The following is a 19,698-nucleotide window of genomic DNA, read 5'->3' on the forward strand; positions in this document are numbered from 1 at the left end:
TTATCCTGTTAGAACTTACTCTGTATGTGTGTTATTTCTTTGCTTTTACTTTTCTTTAGTGGTTCTTGATTTGTGATCAAGATAAAGTACAAAATCTTAACCATTGCATTCAGAGTCCTCTGCTCTCTGGCTCCTGCCTACTTCTCTAAGACTGGCCTCTCCCCATCCTTCCAGCTCTTTCTCTCCATCCCATTATCTTGGACTTCTCAGTTCCTGCATCGTTCTACAGTGTGCCTTCAGGCCCTGGAATGTGCAGTGCCATTTCTTCCACTTAGAACCTTTGGATATTTTTCCAGAATAAATTCTATTCACCCTGAAGGTCTCAATTTAAGTGTCACTGCCTCTGGAGGACCTTCCCATCCCCTTCAGAAGAGGTTAGGGGCCCCCACTATAAATTTCCTAGGCTCTCTGAACATTCCCTTTCATAATGGTCATCATATCTAGCAACAATTAAGATGCTTGTTGGGGCCTTACAGACAGACAGTGTATTATGTGTTTCAGCTGGTTCTCTTATTTAATCCTCATAATAACCCATGTGGATATGAAGATTAGGAAGCAGCCCCGGAGATTATGTAACTTTCCCAGGTCACACAATTAGCAAGAGATAATGATAAATACTAGAAGCTTCTGGAGTATACATAGGATACAATTTGCTCAAAATATTAGTAAAACCAAGATTACAAAGAATAGCACTTCTTCAGTGGGAGGAAGAGAAGAGAGCAAAAGAAAGATCAATTTCAGGAAAAGCTAGGCTCTAAAGAGATTAACTGACTGGAGAAGAGAGGGAAGGAAGAGTCTGCTGGAGGAGTAGCAGGGCCCAAAGGTATGCGGATTTGAGGATCAATATGAAGGAATCTAGCTTCAAAGCAGCCTCCCACGGGAGAGTGGAGACTTAAAACTAGAGAATACAGCTTCATAGGAGCAAAGTTATGGACGGGGTTGGTTCTGAATGGGTGAACAGGGAGATCCCAGAAGCCTACAGTATGGATCCTCCTTTCTATCTACATAGCACAATTGTCACCATTCTTTCTCCATATGGAGAAGCCAATTTGACTTGAGAGTATTTTACAACTAAGAACCTCAAGCTCCTAAGGGATTAAATGGAAGCACATCAAGAGCTGGGAATTGGACCAGGAAAGGGTTAATATACCTAATTTTAGGAAAAATTACTATTAAAAAATTAACATAAGTAAAATAGTCCTCAAACATTTAGAAGCATCCTCAAACTCTAAAGACTTCTCTAATTACCTTAAGATTCCACTGGATTCCAAGGTATTAAATATAAAGCCTGGGGATACTGAATACAAAAGTGCAGAAATTATTATACCAACCACATATATCAGTTTATAAACTAGTTTCGTGTGGCCATCTCTGAATAACTTGGTTAATGACAACAACAAAATATTCTATCATTTTTTTAATGGAGTATCGTTGTTCTATGAAATCAAATTGGAAACTCACTGTGTGCTCCTTGGTACACTAGACATATTAAACCTGAAATAGGAAAGCAATTTATTTATTTGACTTGCTTTTAATATCTTAAAGTTTACAAACGGGCACCTGAAAACATTTTGTAATGGCCAAAGAAAATTAACTGTGTGTTAGTAAGTAAAACAAAGACGATAAGCCCGACGTGATAAATGGGTTCTCCCCATGAACTTACAGTATGAATGAGGGGGTCCCAGCACTGTAGCACTGTGGATACAATTCATTCATCGTCCATTAATTGTATCTAACCTGCTCTTTCATCTACTCATTGAGTTTTTAGTTCAATGATTATATGTTTAATTAATAGAAGTTCATTTGGTCTCTATTCAAATCCACCCAGGCCTTCTTTGAAAGCTTCCTGTTCCCTGCTTTGGCTTTTAGTCTTTAAACATCTTTAACATGCATATTCCATTCTGCATTGAACCCTCCCAATTTGTGAATTCTGTGGACATTTATATACATTTTACAATTTCAGACTGCAAACTCCTGTTAGTTTGGTGAGGCTTTAACTGTGGAGGAGCTTCTTTGGAGGGAACACCCTGGACCTGCGTTTGTGTCTGCCAGATGAGCTGGAAATAGTAGCAGCCACGAACTTTAAGTTACCAAATCAATTACTTGGATTGTGGTTTTCCACCGACCATGAAAGTAGTCTACATTTAAACACCAACATGTGCGAAAGCAGGTCTGTGATCACAGATTCACAGGGGAGACCCTGTTCCCCCACAAAGAACCCAGGGCCAAGACAGATAAGTAGATAAGTTTCCTTGTTGATTCATTTTTTTCCTTCCTTTCTTCGTTTTCTCTTTCTCTGTCTGTCTCTTTCTCTCCTTCTTTCCTTCCTTCCTCCTTTAAAGAAAACTAAAGGCTCTGTTTTCAAGACATAACATGTCCACTTATTTCAGATGCCATTTTATTTATCAGCTCATCACCATGTTATGAAGGAGCTCTTATGCCTAAAATGCAGTAAACTGTTGCTTTCAAAAACACCTGTTAGTCTGCTCTCAGCAAAATCCTATTCCTACCTTACTGCCTTACTTCCACGTCCCCCCAACATCACATCTCCACCCACCATCCATTATGAGACTCAACATTTACTGGGCACTAACAAGGCATAAGGATGGTATGGCAGAAGCCAGGGACAAGGAAGGCGAGGGAGCATGCCTGGACATGCCATCAAGCTGGGGAACCAAGTGCCCCAGGACTGAACTAAGTGTCATGCGAGTTCAGAGGAGCAGCAGGAGAAGACATTCCACTAGGTTTTGTAAAGGTTATGGTTAAGCACAGACAAATAGGTAGGGCCTTGGTGTTAGGCTGTGTTCAATTCAACTGCACTGAAAAACAGCTGCAGGTCTTCTAGAAAACCACCCTGTGTCGCTCCAAACACTATTCTCAGCTTCTCAGTGTAAATCACTAAGTTAGTTGGTTTGATTGGGACCCATTTACTGAACCTCTGTGAGAAGGACCTGTGACAGACACGAGGCATTCAGAGGTAAGGAGACTCCCCAGCCTGCAGAAACACACAGGGCAGTGGGGGGCAGAAAAGATCACAGCACATCTGTCTTCTAGGTACATGAACAGTTCACTGAGGGCTGGCACCGGTTTTTACTCACCTGTGTATCCCCTGCCTCCAGCACACACCTGCAGGTTGCAGTGCTCGGTAAAGTAAGGGAAGTGCAAAATACACAGAGCCCCCTCCCCCCCAATCCTTCCAACTTCTTACAACCAAAGATTTCTAACCCTTAAGGGTTAAAGTTGAATTCCTTTCTTCTGTCCTGCTATTGGTTTAGATATATCAAAGGGACATCATTGAATCAGTTATAGTTGTCAACGAATGTCTCCTCCCTTTACTCCAAGCTTATTGTGTGATCTGGGAGGTAAAAATTATGGTGATTCTTGAGAAAGTCCTCTGATACTCTGACAAGTTTCTGCTGCTACCTGGAGCTCTGGGGAAAAGGCTTTTTTTAAAACTATTAACACTTTCAAGCCACATATGCCCACCTACACTCGCAAAGAGGGGAGCAAGAAAGGGCAGGAAGAATAAAGAACACAAGAGAAAAGACCTTACCCAAGATACACATCCATGCTTTTAGTGGTGTCTGCCTATTTCTTCCCACTCTCCTTATCTGTGATGGTTGATCCTTGCGGAGTCTCCTATAAATATTTTACAAAAATATTTTAAACCTATATTCAGAGACCTTATATTTTATTACATATACCAAAACAATAAAAAACATAATAGGTTAAGTAGAATCCTATAAATTTCATTATTGAAATAAATACCTATGTATTGAAAAATGGTATTCTGTTTCAGGTACTTTTTATACAACGTTTCATTAGTTTTCCAAATAACATTGTAAGGAAAATATTTCAACCCCCACTTTATAGACAAGGAGCCCAACCACGAGAGGCTGAGTGAAGCCTAGACCAGGCAAACAACCTGGCTTCTCTGTGCTCCTCTGGGTTTCCTCATCTTTAAAGTAGGACACTGATAGTATGTGTCCTCCTGGATTGCTGTAAATACAGATAGAATCTCTTATTGCTTTTGCAAAGTGATTTGCGGAATTTGAAAGGTCCTACAGCAAGTTATCGCCAGTAAAGAATCATGCTTCCTATCAAGCCAAAGTTAAGAACAAGTTACCAATACATTTTCCTGCAAGACCTGAGTTTTGTTTTGTTTTATGCCCATAATCATGAGGTTACGTGTTCAGGACTCCGGATTCAGGCACGTTTTCCCAGGCTAAGCACCAAAGCACTGGCGAGAACATGGGCACAGGGTGGGTTCTATGACTCCCCTCCCCCAAAAAAGTGGCTCAGGCTAGAGTTATGGAAAATAGGACAAAGTGCCTGAAACTTGTATGAACAACTACAGCACTAGCTGAAGCTACTTAGATATGGTAATTCATTAAAGGGGCATATAATCACTTTATAGAAGCCCCAAAATTGCTCAGTGCACTTTCTGTTCCTCTGAACTCTGTCCACAGCAATGGAGGGGCACCAAAGCCAAAAAGCAACTCCACCACCGAAGCTTAAAGCCGGGACTGCTCCATTCTTAAGTTACCATTAGGGATTTGGTGTGTTATATAGATCATAAAAGATATCTATATTATATAACATAACATATACATATAAAATGTGTTATATATTATGACAAGTGTGATAAAAAAAAAAAAAAAAATGGTGAATGCTGCTGCCGAGTGCCATCCAATGGAAAGTCAGGGATCTTCAAGATGGGAAGCAGTGCGTCCAATCTTAGTAACAGTGTGTGACAAGTTTCAACTTGTTCAGTGCAGTAAGTGGGGTGTCAGGTACAGTTAAGAGAAGGTGTGTTTTAAAGTGTGCTATAAATCATCCTCCATCATGACAACACTCCGTGTCACACATTGCTTCTGGTATAGGGCAATTCCTGTCAAATAAAAACATTACGGTGTGTCCTCATCCACCTCATTCACCGATTCTGGCACTGTGCAACTTCTGGCTCTTCCCCAAAGTCAAAATGATTCAGGACATTGAGGCAGCCATGACAGTGCAACTAAAGACACTCATGAAAGAGGGGTTCACTACTAACAATAGCTTTTAATATAAATGAATTAAATGTTCCAATCAAAAGATAGGGTGGCTGAACAGATATAAAAAACAAGACCCATATATATGCTGCCTACAAGAGACTCACTTCAGATCAAGACACTCACAGACTGAAACTAAAGGGATGGAAAAATATATTTCATAAAAATGAAAAAAAAAAGCGAGGGTAGTAATACTTATACTAGACCCCCCCCCCCCCCCAAAAAAAAAAAAAAAAAAGACTTTAAAATAAAGTCTATAACAAGAGACAAAGAAGGACCCAGTAATCTCACTTCTGGGTATTTATCCAAAGAAACCCAAAACACTACTTTGAGGGGACATATTCATTACATGTTCATTACAGCTTTGTTTACAATGGCCAAGATGTGGAGTCAGCCTGGGTGTCCATCAATAGATGAATGGATCAAGAGGAAGTGGTACATATGTACAATGGAATATTTGCTTGGCCAGGGAGGGGAATGGGTTCTTGCCATCTGCAGCAGCATGGATGGACCTGAAGGCTATTGTGCTGAGTGGAGTATGTCAGAGAAAAACAGACGCAATGTGATTTTGCTTATATGTGAAATCTAAAGAACAAAACAAACAAACAAAACAGAAACAAACTCATAGATACAGAAAACATGTTGATGGTTGCCAGACAGGGAGGGGGATGGGGGCGAGTGAAAAAGGGGGAAAGGATTAAGAAATACAAATCGGTAGTTATAAAACAGTCATAAGGATGTAAAGTAAAGCATAGGAAACATAGTCAATAATATGATAATAACTATGTATAGTGCCAGGTGGTACTACACTAGTCAGGGGGACACTTCTTAAATTATATAAATGTCTAACCATATGCTGTACACCTGAAATTAATAATGAATGTCAACCATAATTGAAAAATTTAAAAGGGGGGATAAGGTGAAGGGGAATAAGAGGTTCAAATTTCCAGTCATGAAACAAATAAGTCATGGGGATGTAACATACATTACAGCACAGGGAATATAGTCACTAATACTGTGACAGCATGGTGCAGTGTCAGATGGTTGCTGTGCTTATCGTGGTGATCACTTCTTTAGGTTTATAAATGTTGAATAACTATGGTGTACCCCTGAGGCTAATATAATATTGTATGTTAGCTACATTTTAATAAAAATCTTAAAAGAATAAAAATAATAAATCAAGGGCAAGTTATGGCAGCCAATTCACTCCTAGCAGTTACTTTTTAGGTACTATAAAAATGAAAACCTCTTTTTCAGAAGGAGGATACAGATGAACTAAAAATATACTATTTACATAGTAATAGGACTGTTCTGCAAGGTTATCTCCACAGCAGCTGTCACAAATCATACATCTAAACTCACACACACAGGACATTTTACAGGCCTATGTGAGGCAGGCCAAACGTTCTAGTCCGATAAAACTAATTAGCAGATCTGTTCTGTTTACACTCAAATGAGTCAATTGATTTCTGCCTGTTCCTGACAGCTAGTACAACTATCCAAGGACCCGCAAAAACTGTTTGCATTTCACAGGTGGGATTTTACACCCTTTGCCTTTCACAGGGAGCCAAGCTCAGAAGGAAACAGCACCAATGAAAAGCTTGATGCATGCCTGCAACATCTAAATTGCCACATTGAAGTGTGAATAAAAACTTATTAATTTCATTTCCCTCCCTGTTGAGACAGAATGGATCACCTGCAGCAAAATCTATCAGTAGGAACCAGAATGACGTAAAGATTAGAGAGGTAGATAATGGCTGGTGCTAAATACCTCCATGTTTTACAAGAAACACATTTTCAATTTAGCCTTCCATGTTGAACGAAGGGTCTAACGTCATTTTAAACACTGCCTGCAATTAATCACTGAATCTTTAATACCATATATATAAGTGGTTTATAAACATAAATGGATAACCAATCTAGGCAGCTGACATACCAAATTTTCTAGACTAATGGGAGGCAGATTAGAAAGGGATTTCTAGAGCTCAGTCTGAAGAGGTATACCAATTTTCAATAATTAGATTAAACGGTCATAATTGTTTATCACATGTCTTCTTGCTTAGGAACATATCCTATAAACATCAGTCACTTCTCCCATGATGTCATCTCCAGTGACCACTGCTATTTTCAAATCAGTGCCCGAATTCCTGGCCATTTTGTCACACCACGCCTGCCAGAAGAAACACCCCGGCAATCACGCTGAGGCAAGTTCAGTCACCACTTTTCATTCAATGAATTGCTTTCTCTTCCGATTGGTTGTTTTGCTTGTTTTGTTTTTTTGTTGCGGTTTGGTTTGGTTTGGTTTTCAGCGGCAAACAGATCCAAGGCAATGGCATTTGCATACAATATTTAAGTGGCTGCAGCCACTTTTGGTGTTTCTGCTCATTAGATGCATGACTGGTAATTGATATGAATGGAGATGCAGCAGTTGGGTCCTAATAAAAATATCTGTAGGCTAGTAAAAAAAAAAAAATGACTAGGTTTAACTTTTAAAAATTATCTGGAGTTTCTCAATAGTCTTCTGAAGAGGACTGATTCCATCAATTACGCTTTAGAAACTCTGATCTTTAATGTGATCTCTGGCAGTGATTTGCCGAGACCGGTCAGGTCATACTCGTATGGAATGCTACAGACTGGTTGAAGCTAGAGATTCAAAATTCCAGCATTCTAAAGTAAACAGGACTTTAGTGGCCACCTAACCTAGTCGTTCTTATCTTTTTAAGATTCATATCCTTTGGGGAATCTGATAAAAGCTATGGATTCTCTCCTTATGGGGAAAAAACATTTTTTTTGCTTACAATTTCAGGGGCATCTCAGATTCCACAAAGCCCATCCTTGGACACTGAAGGAAAAAGCCTTGACCAACTCCAACCACCTCATTTATGGATGAAGAAAACTAAGGTGCAGCGAGGATATGAGGCTGTCCAGGGTCGTGCAGCTTCTTAATGACAGAGGCAGCATGAAACTCCTGCTCTTCCCACTCCTGTGTGCTGTCCATTGTGGTATCAGACTATATATGGACTTGTGCGGGTGGTAATGGCTACCAGGTAGTACCTGAAAAGGGCTTTGAATGCTCTGCTGAGCCATTCTGATGAACTGACCAAAGGATTAAGTGTATGTGATTAGAATTTATACCCACCAGTCCTCTTTTCTAAACAAGTACATTTCATTCTCTGTCTTCACTCTCCTTCAGGTACCTCTGAACCCACCTCCATCCTCCTTCCCTCCCACCCCACCGACACTTTCTTAAAACTCCCTCCTTAGGTGACTGGACTATCCCATCTCTTCAATGGTTCACCCTTTCCCTCCACACACATTTTATATTTCATCCTTTGCTTCTACCATGCCTCCCCTTCCCAGGGGCTCCCTAAAACTCCACCCTACTCTCCTTTATATCCATTCTCACCCCTCACATAGAAATCCTTCCCAACAGTGAGTTCTGTTGAATGAAACTCCCTCCCTCAAACCTGTTTTCCTTTTCCACCCTCTCATCCAAGAAGCACTAGTGTCTTGGACCTTGTTTGTACTGTGATGTCTAACTCTGCCTAGCTCACAGCAAGAACAATATACATCCTGTGCATTAATGGACACTTTATTATTCCAAAATGAAAGAGAATGTACAAATAACAAATTTACTACCAACACTTAGGGTTCATAAGAAGTTAATTAAGTCTGACACCTTGCTTTCTTTTTGCCTTACTCTTTTCAGGGGAACTGATTTTTAAAAGGGGACATAGCACCTCCTAGTGGAAAATAATGGTATTTTAAAACAGACCCTCTGAACTGGTGTATTTTGAGATGCATAAACAGTAAAACTAAAGGGTACATGATAACTGCATCCAGACTGTTAATTATTCCAAGTTCTTCGTCTTAAAGATTTCCATCTTAAAGATCTTAAATGGCAACATATTTTAAGGGATTTATCCTTCTTAAGCAGAGTTACATTTTTAGTATTTAAGAGATATTTAGTAATGCCACTGTTTAGAGATATTTAGTTACATCAGTACCCATATCCAAAAGACTTTCTTTGTTAGCCCAGTACATCACAGCACTGTGATAACGAGGCCAGAGTACTGGATTTGGTTCAGGGATAGTCGCGCCAGTGTTTTTGGGTCCCATAGTCGTAAGTTTCACCCTGACTCCAGGGAGCCATCATAATTAGATTTCCCCTGAGCCACAGAAGACCCAGGGTGAGAGCGGACAACCAGTACAATTTCAACTCTCTGACTAGAAATCAACGTAAATATGCAGGTGGGTTAACACTGGCTGTATTTTAAAATATTCTTTCATCTAATGGCAATTATTTAATACTTTAATTATTTATTTTTAGTGATTATACATGTATAGCACTTCTTAAAATTTTACATGCCACTGAATACAGGAAATTAAGATGACTTAATGACAAACATTTTCAGATTACCTTTTTTGTGCATGTCCTATAATATATATGGAGCCATGACAGTCTGTACAAAATCAGGAACATAGCCCAAGTCCTAAAATATAAACAAAAATGTGTTATCCACTATAAAATGTATTTAGCCAACTCAAAGGCAACAGGTTAATCAATCCTTTAATTACTTGCAAGGCTCCATTCAATACTAAGTAATTATAATAGTTATGTTGTCTGAAAAGAACTAATCCCATGTGAGTTTGAAATTTAATCAATAAATGGAAAGGTCTAACATTATGTTCAAAATAAACTGAACTTGCGTTATCACCAAAGAGATGAAATAAGGGTAACTAAACAAATGAATCACTTCTCTTTTGTGATCCATAACTCCAAAGTGTTATTAAAACCTAAAATTCCCAACACTATACATGTCTTGAACATTCAGCACTAAAATCCTACTCTAATTCTTAGAAGAAGCCGATTATTTCACTTTAGTTGATAGTAGAGACAGATATAGGATACCAAAAGGGTAGAATGAAGTAAGAGTTATCAGGGATGCTGTAGTTATATTAATACAAAAGAAACTCATTTTCAGTCAAACTGTAGTTTAAAGTACAGACTAGATAAGTAGTTATGCTACTATGAGTTCATTTATTAATTCTACCATGTAAAAGTAGCTACTTACTTGGAATAAATATCACGAAGTTGATGACATAGCCACACTAAGACTTCTACATTATTTTCTAACAAACTACATAATTTTAATGGTTCTCTCGTTTAAATTGGATTTCTGCTAGGATACTCCATGCCTCGGGCCAATTTCTTGGCCTTTTGTATTAACATGAGAAAATTGAATCCACTGAAACAGAAATATTTCAAAGTTAGGACTAAAACATTTATCACATACTGTATATGACAGCATAAGCAATTTTCCATGTTAATAAAGCTCTTCGCATATAATTTTAACGTATACATCAGATTTCATTGCCTGGATCTCTCACCATTTATATAACCATTTCCTATTGCTGGCCTTTAGTTTTTTTGTGTATGTTATAAATAAGGCTACATTATCCATCTTTGTGAGCAAAGCTCGTCCACCGTTAGCCGTATTTCCATAAGATAATTCTGACTTAAGTAACAGTAAATAACCAAACGACTTACTTTTTTTTTAATGATATGAAGACCTAACATTTTATTTTTATTTTTTTCTTTTCTTTATTTTATTAGTTTCATGGGTACAAAATACTGTAATAGTTAGACGTTTATCATTTGTACCCCTCACAAGGTGATAACCCCCTTCTCCCAATCTACTACCCCTCTCACATCGCATAGAGCCGTTACATTTCTACTGTCTCTATTCCATACGTTGTACTCCACTTCTTGTGACTATACATATATATATATAATTATAGTTGACATTCATTATTATTCAGCTTCAACTTTGGGTGTATAGCACAGAAATCAGGCATCTACAGTATCCCTGAAGTAAGACCCAACATTTTAACGTTTTACAGTAAGTCCCTCACATAAACATTATCTTGTATAATTATCCTTTAAGGTACAGTAACATGGTCATCAAAATGACTACAATAATTGACTTATAGATTATTTTACTTTTACAGCAGTTAGGAGGCATTATTTCTCTGAGAAATAATCAAAAACCAAATAATCCAGCTTCTCTCCATATAGCAGCAGAGGAACTAGAAGCAAAGCACAAAGTGTACTCTCCCTTTTTAATTTTTTAAAATTTAAATGTAACAATAATTTAATAAAAATTTTTTAAATGTACGAGTAAAATCTTATTTCCTTGACATTGTCCAAGTTCCGAAATTGTGCATATGTACTTATGCATTCTGAGGATACACCCCTGGGAACGCTTTCTATCTTAAGGAGTTTTTGGTCACTGTACTTTGTACTTTATATTCGAGCACTGCCATGTTGGGGTGATAATCCATGTCAGCATGCTGATGAAAAGTAAACTGTTATAATGTAGCAGAAAAGACAAGAAAATAGAAAAATATCTGTAGCAGTGGCATATTTCCCTATGCCAGGTGCTCTACAGAAATTATTTCCTTCAAATCACAATGATCTCTTCGCAAAAGAAATGATGTATTTACAATTTGTCAGGTCTAAAATCTCCTTTGCTATGCCAAGCTCATGATTCAGGCAAAAATCAATTTTGCCCCTCACAGCTTTTTTTTTTTTTTTTTTTTAATCTATTTAAGAGATCTGATTTATCGTCTTAATGATATAAGCCATAGAGGAAGGGGAAGGGACCTATAATTACAATTACTTGAATCTTTTTCCCTTTGCGATAGCTAAGCATTTCAAGCAAAGGTATGTGACTTGTTTTTTTTTTTTTTAGTTTATTCATTCTTTCATTTATTCAATAAAAATTGTTGTGCACCTAACATTGTTTTAATTAAAAACAATTATACTATTGTGTTGAGTAACACCATGCAGACAATATGCTTTCAGTCCAGCACCTCACAGCTTTTTGTATGATGGAGATATGCGATGTCAGAGGGATAGTCTGCTCTTTCCAAGGCCCTAGCTTCCCTATTTCATCAGTGTGAAATAAATGGTTGTCTTCATGGTAGTCTCTTCCTAAAAACCTCAAAGACAACCCCAAAGTAGAACACAAGAACATAAGTCTAAATAAAAATACTATTATGTTTTTCCTTCTAAACAGTGTCTGTTTAAAGGTAGGAGCTTTGCCTTAATGTGGCATCCCTCTTCTCCAGCACTGTACCTGATGGGTACGGGTACTTAGCAAAAGTTGGCTGAATTAATGGTTGAATAAGAGAGCACATTTCACAACAGCTTTTCTTCTCAAAGGTCTCTTCACATCACGCTTTCTCTCATTTTTCATAAGCTATCATGGCATACCCAAGGATTACTTAAGCTTCTAATTTCTTATTAATGGCCATAGAATCCCTCATTCCGACATGCTGAAATTCTTAAAACCTACTGTAAAGATTCTATATAAAGGTTTCTCACAGGTGGAAACCTTTTTCATGAGGTTAGAGACCTTGCCACAGCCACATCTTACATAACTACGTAAAATAAATGCAGTGTTAGAAGTATTAATTACTGAAATAGTCACTTACATATTTTCCTGGTGTAATGCAACTGCAATACCGTATAAGATAGATGGATGGCTTTTACCATCATAAAAGAGTAAACTCAGACATGGTGCCATATACATATGAAAAACCCACTAAAATAAGAGAATTCCTGAAAGATAAATGGTCCTATAATTAATTCTGTTATTTCTCCACGACACTTGAGCTCAGAAAGGTCAACAGCAACTGTTTTGAGATGAGAGTAGTACCATCTGATGAAATGTCCATCAATCTCCAGTTATACCATTCTATAGGCTGCACACAGAACGGAATCTTTTCATCGGTGATTTCAGAGACGGAAGAAAAATCCGCTTTGGGATTTCATGTCAAGATGTTTAGCAAAAGTGTGAAACGCAAACAGGGCACAAGGAATGGTTGTGTCTGTGACCGTGGGAATATTGTGGTAAGGGAGAAACAGAAGACAAGAACAAATGGATGCCACAAAAACCAGACAAAGCCCGCTGTGTGGCTGATGGATAGTTCTAATGACCACAGTAGGCTTCATAGACAATGTAAAATCCAACTGCATTGCAAATCAGTGTCATGTATTTTTAAATGTTTCCTTCTTTGGATTCTTACATCGTATCTGTCAGGGTTTCAACAGTCCAGAAGCAAATGGAGTGGCTCATGAAATCTGCTTTCTTGAGGAAAGATATTTGAACAAGTGGCACACACAGTGGAATATTTCAAGGAGCAGCAGAACTGGCTGCCAGTGTGCCTTCACTGTAAGCACCCTAAGCCCAAAGGGAAGGGGCAAGGAGGCAGCAGCAGCAGAGGCCTAGCTAGACGACTCTCCCCCAGGGGCTGCAAGGTACCCTCACCAAAGTCACCTTCTGTGAGGATGGAGCTGGAAACGACTTGGCCCCACTCTAACTTGGGGCTGCGGGCTATGGAAGAACCAAATGAATGAACTTGCTGGTACCCAGTGTTAATTACAACATCTTTAAAGATAGAGAAGATAGAAATACTCATTTTCAATTATTTCTCTGTGGTTTATATTTGCAAAAGAAGGTTCTTATTCCTTGTTGAAAGTCCTAAGTTTTTGAAAGGTAAACATGATGAATTTGGTATAAACCTGGGAATAAAGCAAAGAAGAATCAATAAACATTACCTTGGGTTCAAGTTGTTTTCTCTTTTGCATTCCCAAGGCCCAGCACAGTACTCAAGAAATCTTTATGGATGAGTAAATGTTAAACTAAAACAATTCAATTTATGTTCTTCTAGAATTCCTGATGAATAAAGATGAGACTAATAAATATTCCTGAAGAACAAACCTATGTACAATTGATAAATATCTGATATACAGTGTGTGAAGGCACTGGGCCAGGCCAGAATAAATAAAGCTTGATCCCTGTCCTGTGAGTTTTTACGACACCTTTTTACTTCATTGGAAAATAAAGACACTTACCAGCTGCCCGGGGAGGCGGGGCTGCCAGGGTAGAGGGGGGCATCCAGGGGAAGTTCTGCAGCTACCTGGACTCTTGAAGTTATTCTGAGCCCACATGATTACTGAGGAGAGGGTTGCAAGTCAGGAAAAGGGTACAGCACAATCAAAGCAGGACTGCTTGGGAATCCCAAGGGAGGTTCTGAAGCTGCCTCCATTTACCTAGCACTGCTGCAGTCTATGATTCCTAAAGACCGGCCCTGGGTCCCAGAGCTCTCCCACCTCACAAACCTCCGGGACCCAGAGGCTTCGATACTAACTCAGAGTCTCAAGAACATGGCCTACACCTTTGGAGTTGCAAGGAAAATGGAACTCAAGATGGAAAAAGCATCAGTACGCTGTCTGGCTGGCTACCTGCTGTCTTCTAACTTCAGGTAGCTGACTTCCTTCTTGTCCTGTAATAGCTTGTACTAGATACACCTTGTAACCCTGGCCTAGACAACAGCAAGACACTGAGTTTCCTGAGGATAAGGACATGTCAGATTCCCCTTTGAATCTCTTTCTAGCACTTCTACTACTGTGTGCTGAACGGAAATAAATAGTACTCACCCAGCAGGACCAAGCTGAAGAAATGGTAGTTGACAGCTTTTTACCAGCTAATTACTTGGGTTAACCATGAGTGAGTTGAGTGTCTGAATTTGTGCACTGGTTTTTGTGAGAGACTGAGCTACTAAGAATACATATTACCTTTTTAGGCATAGCAGAGCCAAAGGTTAAGGGAAAATTAGGCAGGAATAATGGGACGTCAGACAATCAGTTCCACTAGCATCTATAGATATGAGGTATAGATGCCACTAATTGTTCATTTTCTAATTTGCACTATGCTAGGGGCACTAAAATCATTCACCCTGAAAAGTTTAGTATAGTACAGTACATACAATGATCCTCAGTAAAATTAGTTCTGTGTGTGTATATGTGTGGTTTTATAGCTTCCAAAATACATCCACACTTAAATCATCAAAGATGCTAATTTTTTAGCTTCCACATAGCTATAATGCTTTATGTACATTTGTTCGCTTTATACTCACAATAAACCTTCAAGATATTATATTATGCCCATCCCACAAATGTGGTAAAAGGACCTTCTGAGAAGTTTACACTAATAGTATGTGTGCAACCAGGATTTGAAACCAGGTTTGTCTTATTGTAAAGCCAGAGTTTCTCCTAGCATACAAAGTGGCCTCACAATTTAAATATTACAACTATCACTTACAGACTCATTCATTCAATACACATGTGTCAATAACCTCACATGCTGCTATATTCTGAATGTTTGTGTCTCCAACAAAATTCTTATGTTGAAATCCTAATGCTCAATGTTATGGTATTAGGTGAGGCCTTTGGGGGGTACTTAGGTCATGAATGGGTTAGTGTCATTATAACAGAGATACCACAAGCTCCTGAGTCCCTTCCAACACATGAGGACACAATAAGAAGCCTGTGACTTATAAGAGGGCCCTCACCCAACTATACTGGTACCCTGGTCTCAGACGTCCAGCCTCCAGAATTGTGAGAAATAAATTTCTGTTTTTATAAGCCACCCAGTCTGTGGTATGTTTTTATAGCAGCCCAAAGGGACTAAGATACATGCCAAGCACTGTTCTAGGCACTAGCAACACAGCAGCAATCAAAACTGTCAAAATCTTTGCCCTCTTTGGAGTTTGCATTCTGGGGGTGTGGGGGTTGGAAGGAGGGGGGAAACATTAAATATCTGTCAGTTGGTAAGTGCTGTGGAGAAATGCAAAGCAAAGTAAGGGGTTAGGAAGTACCAAGAGGGATCTGGTAGAATTGTAGCTATTAGATGTGGAGCAGTGATGGGTAGGTGTCTTTGATAATATTTGAGTGAGCAGAGACCTGAGGGAAGTGAAGGAGCCAGCCATGGGTTGTTCTGGGGAAGAGTGTTCCAGATGGAGAGACTATTAACACGTTGTGTACGCGCAAGGTTTAAATCCCTCGTGAAGATTCTCGTGATCCGTACGCAACGTGTTAAGTGCAAAATCCCCAAGACAGGAATGTGCTTGGAGCACTAGAGTAATAGCTGGGAGGACAGTGTGTCAGCAGTGTTAGTGGCGGAAGGAGAGGATGGCAGGAAAGAGATGAGGTCAGAACAGAAGCTGAGACTAAATCACATAGTCTTTAGGTCACTGTAAGAAATTTGGATTTTACTCTGAATGAGATAAACCACTGGATAGTTTTCATCCAATGTAGGAAATGACTGACTTGCAGGATCATTCTTTGCAGCTGTGAGAACAAACTGTAGAAGGGCAAGGGAAAAACCAGGGAGACTACTAAGTGGGAGGCTGTTGCTATAGTCCAATTAGGGTGGTGATGGTTTAGACTAGAGTGATGGTGGAAGACAAGTTTGACTGCAAGTTCTGGCCTGAGCAGGAAAGATGGAGCTGCCATTTATTGAGATAGATAAGACTGGGTCAGATATTTGGGGATCAGGAGTTCAGCCTTAAACATGTTCCTTCTGAGATGCCTATTACAGAAGATGTCAAGAAGGCAGCTGGGTTCCTGAACTTGGATTTGAGAGCGGGACAAGTCCATGTGGAAGGCATAAATGTGGAATCTATCAAGGTCCTGATGTGAAATATCACAGAGGAGAGCACCTAAAGATGAAGTGAGTCAGAGAAGAGACCACTCCAAACTTTAGCTTTTAGAGGGGAGCAAGAACCGTCAAGAAGGCTGAGAAACTTCAGGAGACTTCAAGAAGAAAGCATGTCAAGGAGACAGTGATCAATTTTGTCCAATAACCCTGATAGGTCAAGGAAGATGAGGGCCAAGATTGGCCACTGAATTTAGCAGGGACCAAACGGGTGGAGGTTATTAGTCACAGCTTCCCTGAAATGAGAAAAACAAGGTTCCAAGCAATTAAATAAATTGAACAACCAAGGTCACATAGCTAATTAGCAGCAAAACTGGGTCCAGAACCCAACACTGAACACACGTCTTCAAAAGTTTGCCATGTTTCTTGAATCCCAGAGAAGACTCTTTAATAATATATTATGATGTCATTCTTCCCTTGGTTACTGTGATTCAGGAGAGGGACTCTGAAAAAAACACTAAGACTGTAAACAAAATGGAATAAACATCAATAGAATTTCGGGGCACAAAGACAGACAATGGTTTAGTATGTTGTGACAGAGACAATGCCCTTCAAGTCAAATGAAATAGGCAGACACTGCATCCAGGGCATGCCCAGGGGCACAAAGAAAAGTTTACATCTCCTTAAAAGGAATTCTCTGTTCACTGTATTTCTCTACATGATTTCCATGTAAATAATTAGATCAATAAATACCCCCAGGCCTGATTATCATATGTTACCAGCACTGTGTATGTATAGTGAGGGATTGAATAATGATGACTCCCCATGCTTTTTCCTTTTTCCTTTACTGATTTCTTCATCAAGGTACCCAAAAAGGGGAGAGGGAGGTGATATGCCAGGTCTCTGGTCCCGCGCCCAGCTCAAGAACACAGGATCTGGCTAGGCCAAAAAGGAACACCCACGGAGCCATGGATAGGGGAGTCATATCACTACAGTCTCCCTGGCGGCTGGGTTGGAGACACAGGAAGCAGGCTCCCCACGATGCACAATCCACTGTCGGCTTCTCTGCCAACCAACCAACAACCCCCTTCCCAGCGTAGCCATGGCAGTTATATTGGTGGCTAATGGCTAACCGGTTACAGTCTATGGCCATCTACTACCCGAGCCAGCACCTTTCCACATGAGGTTGAGAGCCTGGAAACTGCTCTTGGCGACTCTGTCCCCACAGAGGATATATTTTTACTTTAGATTTTAATAAATCAAACTACTTTTTAGGGAGCCAAAGTCACAAGAAAGCCCTAAACCAGTCAGATGTAAAAGCCACAGCTTTTTAATAGTCCTAACTCCTTCCCTCAAATCCACAACCACCACCATCCAAGGAGGCTCGATCATGTAAGGAGTCCACTGTGTTGCCAACGTCTGCTGAAGGATTTTGCAGCCTAGGAAGTGAAGCTTTCCAAAGGGAAGAAGAGCGGGGGTGGATGAAAAGGAGATGGACAAGGCTCAGAAGAGAGGTTACTCAGCACTGGGCGGGGACGGAGTGGCTGACGTTCCCAGGGCAGGGAAAGGAAGGAAGCTGGCACTCTTTCAGGAAGAGGGTGCCAGGGTCGGCACCCGACCAACTCTGCCTCGAGAGAGGGGAAAGGTTGCCGCAAAGCTGGGACGCTTGGCAGAGAAAAGCCCAGTCGTGGAACTTTCCACAGTTCCAGGTGCATGCCTGGGACTCTGGCCCCCGCAACTGGTGTCTCTCGCTCCAGGGCTGCAACGAACTCCTCGCGCCTCCCTTCCCGCCCTTCCTTCAGAGAGCACCGGACAGAAGGGGCTCAGTGGGGGTGAGCGCCGGCCGCTAGCTCCTTCTGGGTTACCTGATGGCGCCACGTCTGCCCAGGAGATGTGGGCGCAGCCGAAGCGCAGGGCGCGGTACCCCAACTCTGGCGGCTCACCGCGCCGGCCTCGGTCCGCGTGCCCGGTGTCCGGGGCCCTGTGCCCCAGGCGGCCGCCCGCGCGAGCCAGAGCTCCAGCCCAAGCGGGACGTTCGCCCGCAGCAGGAGCGGCGCGGGGCAGAGCTCCCGCCTGCGCGCGGGGCGGGCAGCTGTGCGCAGTGACCGCGCCCCGAGAGCCCCCTGCTGGCCAGGTCCCACCCGCGCCCAGACCCGGGGTCCCAGCGCCCCAGTTCCTGTCACCCTGCGCTCAAGCGACTACAACATGCATCACCACAAAACATAGCAGAAGGTTGCCGGCTCAGCTCCTCTCCGTTTTGGGAATTTGCGTCAAAGATTTAAACATCCTCCCGCACTCCCCGTTCCCTTCCAAATTCTGAGTGTGAGAAGGGCAAATTCAACAAGACAAAGGGAACCCCGACCTCCATTCCAAGGAGCTAGAGAATTGCGTCGATGCCAGCTTTGTTTCGCCAGCCAGGTCAGTGAAGAAACTGTTTACTTACCAGAAAGTGTTGTATGACCTTTATGTATTTTACAATAAAAATAAGCTCCTATACGATGTTTTAAATGTTTTACCTTTATTAACACATTAAATAAAACAATTGTACGAGGTGGATAATAAAATTATCCCCATTTTACAGTTGAGGAAACAAAGAGAAGTTCCTTTCCCGAGCCCACACAGCTGGAAGTTGTAACGCTGGAATTGAAACCCAAGCAATCTGGCTCTAGTATCCACACGCCCGGCTCTCAGGTTGTACTGCCTCAGAAACAAACTAACTGTGATCTCAGTTAAGCCCCACAACAAACCTGGGGGAGGTACTGTTATTGTTTCCATCTTACAGACAAGGAAATTTAGGCAGAAAGAAACTAATAGTTGGCCAGAATAATGGAGCTAGAAAGTGGTGAAGGCAAGACACTAACAGCCAGTCTGATCCTTAACCACGGGGGGAAGATACTGTTTTCGTACATTCAACCATACAGAGGGACAAGGAATTGCCTAAAAAGTGTGTGACGCTTTCATAATCTTCACATACTGAGGTCTGGGCTTTAGGCTCAGTCCCTCAGTGTCCTTTCTCAGGCCTAACCCTGGGCTGGACTGCACCGTCTTTCCAAGTAGCTCCACCATTCCTGCACACCATTGGTGATGCGAAGATCAGAAAGGCCGAACTCAGAACCAGACTAAAATGCAGCCATTTTGCC

General features: G+C 40.8%; 1 protein-coding gene across 2 annotated transcripts in view; it reads right to left on the reverse strand.

The window, feature by feature from the left end:
• The window catches only part of LRAT (lecithin retinol acyltransferase), an 88,777-nt gene extending 70,216 nt beyond the window's left edge, over positions 1-18,561 (reverse strand). For both annotated transcript variants that reach the window (XM_074338413.1, XM_074338414.1), the window contains exons 1-3: positions 18,424-18,561; positions 9,472-9,544; positions 3,554-3,639 (exon numbers count right to left, since the gene is read on the reverse strand). The gene's annotated coding sequence lies outside the window, so the exon portion shown is untranslated. The remainder of the gene's footprint in view (positions 1-3,553; positions 3,640-9,471; positions 9,545-18,423) is intronic.
• Positions 18,562-19,698: the final 1,137 nt, after the last annotated feature.

Source organism: Rhinolophus sinicus, linkage group LG07, assembly GCF_036562045.2.
Source record: "Rhinolophus sinicus isolate RSC01 linkage group LG07, ASM3656204v1, whole genome shotgun sequence".
Classification (NCBI taxonomy): Eukaryota; Metazoa; Chordata; class Mammalia; order Chiroptera; family Rhinolophidae; genus Rhinolophus; species Rhinolophus sinicus.